This window comes from Globicephala melas, chromosome 12 (assembly GCF_963455315.2).
Source record: "Globicephala melas chromosome 12, mGloMel1.2, whole genome shotgun sequence".
Classification (NCBI taxonomy): domain Eukaryota; kingdom Metazoa; phylum Chordata; class Mammalia; order Artiodactyla; family Delphinidae; genus Globicephala; species Globicephala melas.
Genome location: NC_083325.1, coordinates 48,690,574 through 48,703,757, shown reverse-complemented (window position 1 = coordinate 48,703,757; position 13,184 = coordinate 48,690,574). Strand labels below are relative to the sequence as shown.

The 13,184-nt window shown below is 38.2% G+C and overlaps 1 protein-coding gene and 1 pseudogene across 22 annotated transcripts in view; one reads left to right on the top strand and one right to left on the bottom strand.

Annotated features, from left to right (window-relative positions):
• NRXN1 (neurexin 1) overlaps positions 1–13,184 on the bottom strand; it is a 1,122,745-nt gene that overhangs the window by 822,426 nt on the left and 287,135 nt on the right. The gene's annotated exons all lie outside the window — the stretch shown is intronic.
• Positions 4,972–5,407, top strand: LOC115854021 (protein mago nashi homolog pseudogene; annotated as a pseudogene).

Below are 13,184 nucleotides of genomic sequence, written 5' to 3'. Positions count from 1 at the left end.
CTTTAAATCACTGTAACTCATCCATAAAATGAAGTTGATAATGGCATCTACATGAAACTGTTATTGCTAGGATTAAATGAGATAATGCAAGTGAGGGGCCAGGACAGTATGTGGTCCATGGTAAGCACTCAGTAAATCATAGACATTTTTACATTTATAGCTGCCCCTCTGGGAGTCGAAAGGAACTGCCCTAACTTTTTCCTCTACGGACACCATTGCTATTGAATGCTTTCCATTCCTTTCATTTCCTTTCCTTCATTTTTTTCTTTCCATTAAGGAATTCAAACCTAACTTGAACATGGCCTTCCTCTCTCTCTGTCTTGGCATAGCCCATCGTGTCTTGATTCACCAAAAGGTTAACAGATGGTGGTGGGAAATATGATGATAATTAAGAAACACCCAGGCAAGAATACAGGATCCTCTCCTCTCACTGCCAATGGGACCCTCTAGCTAAGCCTCCTCCCTGCTCAGATCACAAGAGTAACCAGCAGTGACTGGAGCCTAAAGCAGTCCCATTCAATTTCCAACCACATCATATTTTCTCGGCATCCAAAGTTATAAATAGACTTTGTTATAGATATATTGTTATGTTAGATGACAATGTTCTAACAATGGCTGTTGTACAAAACTATCTGCCTCGGGGACATTAAGGGTTAAGGAGACTTCCGTGAGCTCATTGTATCAATGAACAAATGATGTCTGAGTTTCGCAACTAGTTCACAAAGGCACTTTTGAAACAGTCCACTCAGAGACTGGGGGCTGACTTTCCTTTGTTGTTGTTGTTGACTGGGGCCTCCCTGGCCACTAGAGGGTTGCTTATGCATCATCTGCCTCATCAGAGGCTCTTAAAGCTCAGTTCTGAAATAACTACATTTCAAGGGCAGGACCATATTCTCCTCCACTCCTACAGTATCTGCAGAGAGAGTGCCCAGAAATGAGGAAGACCATTTCAAGAACTGATCAATATCCTGTTCGGGAAGATAGATGAAGACAGTGGGTTGAAAGCAGAATTTAAATAAAGGGGGGGGGGTGGATATGGGGAACAGCTGAATCCTCCAGTTAGCTTCCTTAACCCCTTCAGGGTGACTGGAGAGTGCTCACACTTCTGTTCAAAGCAAGGAGAGCGAATTCCAGGAAGTGTATTAAAGTATACAAATGAACCCCACCCACAGACTTCTCTCACATGCTCTGTGTTCAGAGTAGATTATTAGATTAAGCAAGACAGAGGCTGGCACTAGAGGGTATGCAACAGGTCATTTAGGTTGCACAGGGATCAGAAAAAGATGACCGCAACTCAGAAGTGACTTTGTACTCAGGTCCTTGACCTCTAGCTTTGTCTTTCTGAAGAATTTCTTTCCTGGCATTTAGAGTTTACTTGGTATATTCTTGGCAGTTGGGATAGGAGTGGGGAGAATCAGGCAAATGGGAGGCCAGGAAGGGAGCCAGGAATGTTCACATTTGGGGGAATGTTCCTCCAATTCCTACGGATTTCTTTGTGGATGTATGATGGAAACAGATGTCTCCTTTTTTGTTTATTTTTTCTTGTTTTTGGCACATCATAGATAATCACTTATGTCTGCTGGATTTTTGAGGGTTCCACCCCCTTCCTTGGTCCTCTTTGAAGTCTATTTCATCTCTTCCCAAAACAATCTAGATTGTGGAATTCCAAGTATGATTCCGACTTCAAAGCCAGTGAGACCACACCTAATACATCTGGTCTTCTCCTTCTAACAGACTTTAATAACTCTTCTTGAGGCAGGTCAAGATTCTATTTTCTTTGGTAATTTTCTCTGCTTCATCATTCATGAATAAGCTTTTCCACATGGGTGATAGTAACAGTAATAATACCAATGCTTCTATGTGCTAACCTACTAATCCCTTTACACATATTCTTTCATTTAATCCTATGAACAACCCTATCAGGTAGACAAATCACTAGCACCATTTTACAGAAGAGAAAACTGAAGCACAGGGCAGCTGAGGAATTTTCCCAAGGCTCACAGCCAGGAGAAGGTGCATATGGGATATGAGCCCAAAGAGTCTGTCTCCTCCGTATCATTCACAGTGTCCTGGCTTCTGCTGGGCACCATTTCCTCTGCTATGACCACAAGCAACCTCCTATTTTGAACTGCACCTATTATGTACCATACATGATAGTAAAGATTTCACAAGCATTATTCCACTTCATTTCAAAAACAACATCATCAGCTAGGCCTTGCCCTTACTGACAGATGAAGAAACAGAGGTTTGGTAGGGGTTGGTGGGTTGTCAGAGGTCACACAACTAGTAAGTTACACAACCAAGACTAGAATCCATGTTTCTCTAACTCCAAAGGCTATACTTTCACTCAGCATCCCATCTTGGCCCTGCAAAAAGACTCTACCCAACTATTCCTGGACACACCACAGGCCTCCTGTGACACAGTGTGCAGCATCAATAAGGTTAAACGACAAGTGTGATTATGCATTATTTTATTGCTAATATCTCTATGAATAAAATGTCTATTTGATTTTCATTTAACCCCAAAAGAATGTGATTACCAAATAACCACTGAAGAATTACTGCCGATTATGTTCTGTAATTATGGCTCCTGTTAATGACATCAGTGTGCAGCCTTTCATATTTAGTCCTATTAATTAATCCCCGTAAGCCCAGGAAGTTATAATCGATGCAACAAAGGCACCATGGTAAATTACAAATAATTCCCAAATCCTTTAAACAGTTTTCAAGGCTCCTTCAGTTTTCTTGGTTAGGACACCTTGAGTGTGGGAGCTGGAAGAGTCTGTAGTAACTGATAGCTCCTCACCTGCAACCACCTATTTCAGTAATATGCCTAATTAGGCAAATGCTTAAAACTGGAGTCCCATCTGCCACTAACAAGTATAAATTCCTACAGGGCAATAAAAATAATTAACTGGTTGAGTCAAGAGACCCCCAAATCAGATATACGACATTTCAATTCTCTGAGCAATATATTGCTTCAGGTAACACCTGTTGTCAGTGAGTGGTTTCAGTTTCGCAGAAGTTGAATATAGCAAGTATGTCTAATACTGAAAGTCCCATAAAGAAAACTTCCTGATGGCTCAGTCTCACAGATAGACAAGATAAACAGGCATACTGACAGTGATGCTAGGAATTGATGCTTTATGAAAAACTGGTCTCTGAATTCTATGTTTTTCAAAATCTCCCAATCCATCCTCAGATTTTCCTCATATTGTATCAAACATATGTTGATATACATTAGATTTCTAAAATGGTTATATTTATATGCTTTGTTTTTTTGTTTGTTTTTTTGCGGTATGCGGGCCTCTCACTGTTGTGGCCTCTCCCGTTGCGGAGCACAGGCTCCGGATGCCCAGGCTCAGCGGCCATGGCTCACGGGCCCAGCCACTCCGTGGCATGTGGGATCTTCCCGGACCGGGGCACAAACTCGTGTCCCCTGCATCGTCAGGCAGACTCTCAACCACTGCGCCACCAGGGAAGCCCTATTTATATGTTTTATCTGAGACAGCTACAGCTATAGTTGTCCAGAGGTGCTACAAGCTGTCTCAGAAGTAGTCCATTGCAAGAAGACGTGGCATGACAATCCATTCTACATCATTGAAAACTAGACTAGTTGGTTTCTGAAGCCCTGATCTATGTTAGTCTAGAAGTCAAAGAATCCTGTTCTTTTTGGCAGAGAGGAAAAGGGTCAGAACTCGATCCCCGTTGGCATCCCATGCCCTTCCCTGATTCCATTCTTGTTCTGGAGGATTTCCCAGGAGATAGTACATAACCCTCAGCAGGTGTCTGGCCTCAGAAACAATTTGGGAGGAGGAAACAGAGGCTCAGAATAAATAAATATCTATCAAAGCATCATTGCGTCAAATATAACAGAGAACATGGTTATCTTTAAAGGATTCAAAAAGAGGAATAATATGACAATTTTAGACTGAATATAAATTGGTTCCTTCAGATAAATAATTGTTAGTGGAGAAATTAATCTAACTGGCAATTTAGAAGAATTAGTTTGTAAAATTATAATATTTAAGATCTGGAAATAACCTTAAAGGTCATCTGAAGCCAACTTTCCATTTTACAAATAAGGGAACTGAGATTCAGAAAGGGTAAGGAACTTGTCCAAGGTTACCCAGTAAATCAATGGTTGAAATAGGACTGGAACAGAGACATCTTAATCACACCATCTGCCACCACGCTCAAACTAAATGACTAGTTCAATTTTAAAAGTTTATAAGAAGGAATGATAATAGGTACAATCTTAGATTTATGGTTTTAAAATGCAAGACTCCGTCCTAACATCACTGACAGTCATTGTTAACATGGCTCCTCCATCTTGTCAACATGCAGCATTAAGATCTGAGTAGACATTGGGAGTGTGACCATATGTTAGGACCGGAGATCTCACCAGATACTGCAGTTCATATTCTACTGTCAGCAAGTTTTATACAAATTAAAGTAATAATAATAATAATGATGACGATGATGATGATGATAGATGATAATGACAGAAGCCTATACTGTTTTAAGGCCAAATTTCATACATAGCATTCAGAGTCCTTATCTGACCAGCCATCATTTTTTAATTTATTTTTTTTTTGGTGGTTTTCCTAGAGTTTTACTTTAATTTTTTGTTTCAATTATTTACCATTAGTTAAAAATTATAAATAAATAAATAAAAATTCCACTTAAAACCTGGGTGCTCTTTTCTTATAGGTAGCTCACTAGATGTTGAAAAACAGAACAAAAAGGGGGAAGGGAAGGGAAGGAAAGGAAAACCAAACCATTCCTTTCCTGTTTAGCTGAGCAGTATTTGAGCTCCTGACTCTGCTTTAATGTTTCCTTACTCTAGCATCACCATCAAAATTCCTACAAGTGGTTCTTCTAACCACCACCAAAGTACCTATGCAAGTACTAATTAGCTAGCATAAGTTAATGTAGATTTCCTTGAAATTAAAAGCAGTTTTCAGAGCCATGGAGAGTGACTTCTATCTGCATTACTGCAGGGGTCACAAGGGCAAGTTCGGCTTAGAACTCCTGGAGTCTGAGTTCTGACCCAATGGGATCGAGATATGCCAATAACAACAGTTACAAAACTGATATGATCAGAAAAGAGGTTTATGTACATAAAAGCGTGATGGAGGAACTGAAGAGAATAATCGATGACACTGAAATTCCCAAAGAGGATAATGCTTTGTGGCCTCCTCCCGACTAAGGGCGCCGGCAGGAGCTTGAAATCATCATTGGAGATGAACACATTTCCTTCATGACATCAAAAATTGATCCCCTTATTGATGTCAATCAATCCAAGGATCCAGAAGGCTTACGAGTATTTTATTATCTTCTCCAGGACCTTAAGTGTTTGGTCTTTGATCTTACTGAATTACACTTCAAGATTAAGCCAATCTAGATTGAATATTGGTGTGGACACAAGCAGTGTGGGAGTAGCTGCTTTTAATCACCATTATCAGGACATTTTTGTGTATAATATTTCTTATAAACTATAAATGATTGTCTTTAATAAATAACATAACCAAAAAAAGCAGTTTTCACCCTTCTAACTTCAAAGGGAATAAGAAATCTTCAGAATGTCACACTCAATAACTATGCTTCTTAAAGCAAAATATATAGAATGCATCATCAAGGATACATATTCCCTCATGAATAATGCTTATGGGATTGACCCTTCCTTTGTTATATTTACTCTTTCTTGCTACCCAATAAGAACACACTTTGAGAAAATAAGACAAAAGAAGACATTCTGATTTAAGAAGAAAGTGAAGGGGAGAGGTGGCAGTGGCACAGGTGGCATCTAAGGTCTACCTGAAGGTTCTAAGAGATGGGTCACTTGTGCAAAGCTATGCCTGTGAAAGCCTTAACTTGAATTTAATGTTTCCCATGCACGGTTTAATCATATCTATAGAACTGTTTTTATAGCTTTGAATAAATAAGAGCTTACTACTTCAATATTTAGTCCATTGAGCACTATTGTATACATTTACAATTGTGAACAGATAAATTTGTGTTTTCTGTTGAATGTGGGTCTGAGTTAGCAAAGTGTACTCTCAAAGAAAGAATTCTCTAGGACCTGATTTCTATCTTCTCCCAAAGTAGGGCTTATATACACACTGGGGGAAATAAACTTCCGAGTGATAGCAGCAAAACCCAGCTGTTTGTGCAAGTCAAACTGCCTTGCATGGGAATTAACAAAAGCTTGCCAGCAAACATGAAAGAGCTGCAATTCTCAGAGCAGAAACAGGCTCCACCTTACATACCACCTTTTGTAAGTACAGGACTTGAAACAGCATGAGGCCAGAGCTCCTTGAGTGTACAAAGGTGTGGAAAGGCACACATGATCCCTAGTTTTAATGATAGCTCCAGTATTAGGAAGTGGAAGAATCTCCCCTCAGCTTTCTAACAGCCTACTTACTCTTAGCCAGGAAGAAGAGGAGAAAAATAATCATACAATTCAATGAGCCATTTTCCAAATGAAAGATGATTCACTTAAGCAAAACTTTCTGCAGGTGTCACTTCTCAAGGATGCTTAAGAGAAGGGCCCACCAAACCTGTTCTGAGGGCTAAAGCAACGCACAATCTGTATCACCCAGCATGGTGCCTGGCAAATAGTAAGAACGAGGACATAGTTACTAATGAAATTATACACAGTCTGCCCAGTTCAGAACAGTTATCCTGAGCACAGAACCTCTTAACCACTGGTTTATAGAGGTGGTTACAAGTATTGATTCAGACTCAAACAGCCCCTTTTAGCACTGTTAGTCTTTCTTTTTTTTTTAACATCTTTATTGGAGTATAATTGCTTTACAATGGTGTGTTAGTTTCTGCTGTATAACAAAGTGAATCAGCTATACTTATGCATATATCCCCATATCTCCTCCCTCCTGCGTCTCCCTCCCACCCTCCCTATCCCACCTCTCTAGGTGGTCACAGAGCACCGAGCTGATCTCCCTGTGCTATGTGGCTGCTTCCCACTAGCTATCTATTTTACATTTGGTAGTATTTATAAGTCCATGCCACTTTCTCACTTTGTCAGCACTGTTAGTCTTAATCCAACTGAATTATTTTACAAAGTAAGCCAAAAACATAAACTCAGGTAAATTAAAAATAGGTAAAAGAGCACACAAATCCTCAAGAAACAACAATTCTTTGGCCTCTGCCTATTATCTCCATTTGTAAAATTATTCCTTTCCTCCAAGGTCCACAATGCTTAGCCTTCTGAGATGTAAATATACCTCACAGGGTATTAACCTCTGTCAATGGAAATAAAACTGTAATTGATTTGGTTCTGCGATTATCTAACATATCAACATGTGCTCATTGAGAAAAAATGACGTCTGGACAACTGATATTGTATTTCTGCCAAATACCAAGCTGATGTTCATAAAATCTTACTGGAGAGCACCCAGTGCTAACTATAGGATTTCAAACTGCTGATTTGCAGAGATGAATCATGAAGCAATCTACATTGTGTGGGTAATTAGAATTCCCATCCTTATCCATCCTCTGAAAAGAAGCCTAAATTTTTTATTTGGAAGCCACTTTGAAAAGCTTTCATTAATTTAAATTTCAGAACAGATTTTTCCCCATTATGTGTATTCAACTAAAAGCCTATTAAATACAACACCACGATAAGAGTGAACAAATAGCAGGTTTTTCCAAGGCATCCATTTTATTTTATTCCAGGATCCAGAGGCATTGATAATTCAGAGATTGCTGCAACACTTAGAATCTTTTGAAAACTACAAAGAATCGGTAATAATTTAGTGATTTCTAATTCTCTACGATTTGTTTAAACGTGTGAGACAAATGAGTCCGTGTTCCTTAAAACTGCCCATAACTTAAGCAATTTAATAGTTGCTAATTAGATGCATTTAATTCCAATTTAAAAACCATCTTTACTTGGTATGCTCGTCATAGAAATACTATTCAGCTGGATCCTATTATAACTGACATGGTTTATTTATTACACTTGATCTGAGGAAAAAAGTACATACCCAGAAAGCATCGTTATTTAATCTTGGTGTTAATTTACTCATATGCTTCAAAAGTCTAGAGATTTAGTATTATTTGAACTTGGTGAAACATATGTAAAGTTTCTTGCCTCTGCCTTTAATATTTGGGGGGAAAATGATTCTGTTAGGGTTTTCAAGATGGCTAAGATTGTGGAACAAAAATAAGAGAAGAGAATAAAGTAAGGCTGAGATGGTATAAGTCCCATGATTTTATATATCTATACAGGAGAGGAACAGGTTTTGAGGAAATCACGATGGGAATTAGACGCGTTAAGCATGTTGAACAGAGAAGGCTCCCGGCAAAAACAAATAAGATGCCAAGATGCTTCTCCATTATGGCCAACACAAAAGGAGGAAAGAAGACGACAGCGTCACAAGAGTCTACAAATAACTAATCCCTCTCATGTACATCTTGATTTGCAGTCCAGCCTGGCAGCAAAACCTCAGGCTCTCCGTTACCCACTTACAAGCCAGCTTCACATGATAGATTATTATTATTAGCAGCATTATTATGACCATTTCCAGTTATCTTTTCTCTTCTTATCTCTCTCCTGAGGCTGTTACAAGAAGAGATTACCTGAAAAGGGAAGGAAATAAGTACCCAAAAAGGTTAAAGGAAGAAAAACTGCATGTTTTCAGAAAACTTTTTAAGACTGATGAGGTAGGGAAATAAAATGAATAAAATGATTATATCATGTTCCATACAGTCTGACAAGGTAATCCCTAAGTGGGAGATTTTTTTCTCAGCTGCAAATTTCTAGCTGTGTATAGAGTATGACTGACAAGCCATAAACATAAATTAGTGAAACCGAATGGAAGCCATTTGGCTGCTCGTTATTTTACCATTTGCTACATTTCAATAAATTCATGATGACAAGTTGAGGGTTAGGGGGAATTCCTAAAGGCACTAATGTACTGGTTTAGTTGAAGAGTAAAATAATACTACAGGAAAATAACTGGCTTTGATAAACATATTGAATTAGTATACCATAAAAGGAAAATGGATAGGTGATTCATTCACTGTTCATTTGAGATCTCTTAAATTATAAAATAAAAAATAGCCTGTTCCCTATAAAAAGACAAAGGCAATGCCATTTAGTGTTTTGACAATCAGGCCTACTTGTGGGATCACTTGTGGGATCACTGATCTTCGGTTGAGAGTCTGCCTGCCGATGCAGGGGACACGGGTTCGTGCCCTGGTCCAGGAAGATCCCACATGCCGCGGAGCGGCTGGGCCCGTGAGCCATGGCCGCTGAGCCTGCGCGTCCGGAGCCTGTGCTCCGCAACGGGAGAGGCCACAACAGTGAGAGGCCCGCGTACCGCAAAAAAAAAAAAAAGGATAAATCTCATGTTAAGTATTCTTACCATAGTAAAATAATACCGAAAAAAAAAAGTTAAATTTGAAGGAGACTAAATTCAATATACTACACTTACTAACACAAAGTGAGAAGGAGAATCAACTGCTTTTTTTCCCCAATCAATTCCTTGCCTTTGAAATGCCACAGTTTTCTATATGTCATATAAAATGGTATGGAATATGAATTATCTGGAAAATTTTCTCAATTGTCTATTTCACTTTGCAATATGAACACAGCCTGCATTTACAACCATAAATTCAAAGGGAAAAATGCTTTAAAGATATATCAGGTTACTGCAATCTAAGCATATTGTTTTGCTGTGGTTCCTTTTTGGGACTGAATATCAAGATGCAGTCCACTATGCCAAAAGCCTCTAGCTTTCCAGAAATTGAAAGCCTTCGCCAACAAATCACAACTGTTTTACCATATGCCTCTTTGTTCTGCCAAGTATTACCAGCCTGTTCTACTTTTAAGCAAATTTCATTATATTATAGCTCAGAGCAATGTTCATTAAAAAGTATTACTGAAAAATGTCAAGTTGTTTTTATATAGAAACTGGAATTTATTTTCTACTGAAAAGTCAGATATTTATTGAACACAAGACATTTTAAAAATATTGATCTCATTTCACAAGTCACTTCAAACTTGTCAGTCTCCATCTTGATTGTGAAGGCTCAGGCCACATAATGATTGTCTGAAGCATTTTCTGTCTTGCACCAGTTAACTTTCACTAGTATCTACCATTGATGCAGATCAACCCTAACCTTTCTGGAATCGACCTAGTCTCAGATCAGTGGAAAATCTCTTCCCTGTTTCTTCACACTCATATTCATCCTCTCCTTGACCAATTTGCTTATTTTTCTGTCTCCCAGCCACAGCCTTCCCGATAACGTCCCAATGCAGTCATATTTTAGGTGATTATAAACTTCATTATAGCCTGTTCACTTTATATAGTATGATACCGTCCAAATAAAACTAGCCTAGAAATCTCACCTCCACAACTTCTAGTTATGTGACCCTTAATAAAGTCACTTAATCTTTGGAGCCTTCATTTCCTCATCTATAAAACGGATGATTACTTCCTGTCCTCCCTTTTGAATCCAGTTTGTGAGCACAAAATTTGGTAAGGCATGTTCAGACATTCTGTATCTCATTTACCACAAACCAAACACAAAACCAGAGAGCTTCATTTTGAAGCACCAAGCTCTTTCCTAAGGAACTGTTTCTCTTTCTCTTCAGACGGTAAAACCCACTGGCCGTTAAGAGTCTGTGATCCAAAAATCACAGGATTAATCTTCATTACCTATTGTAACTAGGTTTAGCATTTGATTCTTGGTCCAATGAAGACTCATAAAATGTTGGGCTTTAAATCAGGAGAAAAGCATGATATTCTTGCTTCCTCTGAGGAAAAAGAATGTTTTTAATCCCCTGAGGAAAATCAGATATACTCAAATGGGGCCACATTATATATTTAAGCTAACAATAACAACAATGATAGAAATAATTCAATTGTTCTTAAATCCTAGGCCAAATCAGTCTGTGAAGATTTCTGGGGCTTTCCTAAGCTCTGGAGGGGAGCTGAATCATGCATTGAGGCTGCCTTTATTCTAATACTACATTTGTATGCAGTAAAATCAGGATAAAATGGAAATCAAGGTCACTTTTGATGTGAAAGAAGTGACAAAAAAGTATCTAGAGGGACAGCAAGGAACTGAATGGGGGTGAGATAAGAAAGAACAGGCCTACTTAATTTGCCTTGCTAAATGTGATGAAGAGACTCTGAATTGTGAGAATTGTGAGCTGGGTATCTGTATAAAACCCACAAGGCTTTTCTTTGCACTTCCTTTTGCTACAATCTCTTTCCTTCCCATGGGGATCTTTCTCGAGTATTGTCTATCTCCTTAGCAATGAGGGAATGGAGGCTGGCCAAATCATCCATCATGAGTCTGTCACCCCTATTCTCTAGGTATGGCTTCATCTAAAATAAAATTATAAGCATATAACTTCCCACCTCACAAATACAGGGGTGACAGGGAAGCTCAAAGTAAAGCAGAGTGCATTCTGGATGCCAGTATAGAAATTACGATCATTTAAGTACCGCATTTAAACCGCATTTATTTAGAAAGAGCTCAAACAGAATGACAAGAAAAACACTGACTCTACTAACCAAATAAATACAGTCACTTTCGACGTTCTATTAAGAGATATTTATCAAGAGCGTGAAAATGTTCATACCCTTTGTCCTATTAATTCACATCAGGAAATCAACCTAAAGAAACACTGTTTTCTGCACAAAGGTGTTCACTGCAGGATTATTTAGAAAGGCAAAACTTTGGAGAAAACCTAAATATCCAACAGGAGTACAATAGTAAGTCTATTAATAAAGAATAGGCAGTTTTTTTTTTTAAATGTTAGTGTAATAGAAAAATATTCTGATATGTTAAGATCAACATGATCTCAAATTTTTTTGGTTTATATTATACACATAAAAAGATTAGGACATCAAATCAAGATTTAGCAGTGTTGGAATTATAGCTACTTTTTTACTTTCGTCCTTCGAGCAGTTTTTGGTTTGTTCCTAATAAAATCAATAAATACTATGTCATTGTAAAAATAATCCATACCTGTTGGGTATTTATGTGTTAAAACTGAAAGCCTAATCTTTAGCTGGAAGTCTGAGAAATGGCTGTGTTTCTGTGGCGAAAGAATGCTTTCAAGAGAAAAAGCACAGCATACTAATGTGAGAAAGGCTGTTTGCCTTTAAATGGGATGGTTTTCTCGGGGACACACTGAAGTCAATCTTCTTCCTCCTGAATGACAGGATTTCTGTATTAAAGTGTTTGTATGTGGAGACAAATAGTGCCTCTCAAATGTGCAGAGAAGCATCTTGAGTAACCAACTACAGGATTCCACAAAAATTATGGAACCCTCCTTTCAGGTTCAAGTACATGAGTTAAGCAGGAACAGTTATAGAATCAGTAAAAAAAAAAAGGGGAAGGGTAAGCTGTGACAAAGTAAGAGAGTGGCATGGACATATATACACTACCAAACGTAAAATAGATAGCTAGTGGGAAACAGCCGTATAGCACAGGGAGATCAGCTTTGTGACCACCTAGAGGGGTGGGACAGGGAGGGTGGGAGGGAGGGAGACGCAAGAGGGAAGAGATATGGGAACATATGTATATGTATAACTGATTCACTTTGTTATAAAGCAGAAACTAACACACCATTATAAAGCAATTATACTCCAATAAAGATATTTAAAAAAAAGGGGAAAGAGAAAAAAAAAAGAGTATGGGAAAGAAATAGTACAGAAAGAAAAGGAGAGCAAATTGATAATGATTTTGTAACCAGACAGACTGTGGCATGAGCAAATAAAACTAAAGAAATAGAGAATAAGTCTCATCTCTCTCATTACACACAATATATCCCTATTTAAAAAGTTCTCATTAAAGCACTTAATTAAATATTGTTTAGTAATATGAGTAATACCCGAATACGGTATAGTAATACCAGTCAAACCTACCAATTATCTTGGGCACTAAAACGGTGCCCAAGCATTGACAGTCTTTGATGGGACTAGATTCAAGTATGTTGGATTCTCTTTTCCTTATGCTTCATGTCGTTTCATGGCAAAGTTGCAACTTTGATGCTTAGAACTGCCAATGTTTACTTAATGGCTCTCTAGTTACCAAGATTAATTAGCTAAAAGACCAAATCTAGATGCTAATGAAACCTAAAGGACTTATCTAACAGTTAATGCACTGGGATATTATTCATTAAAGAGCAAGAAACAAAG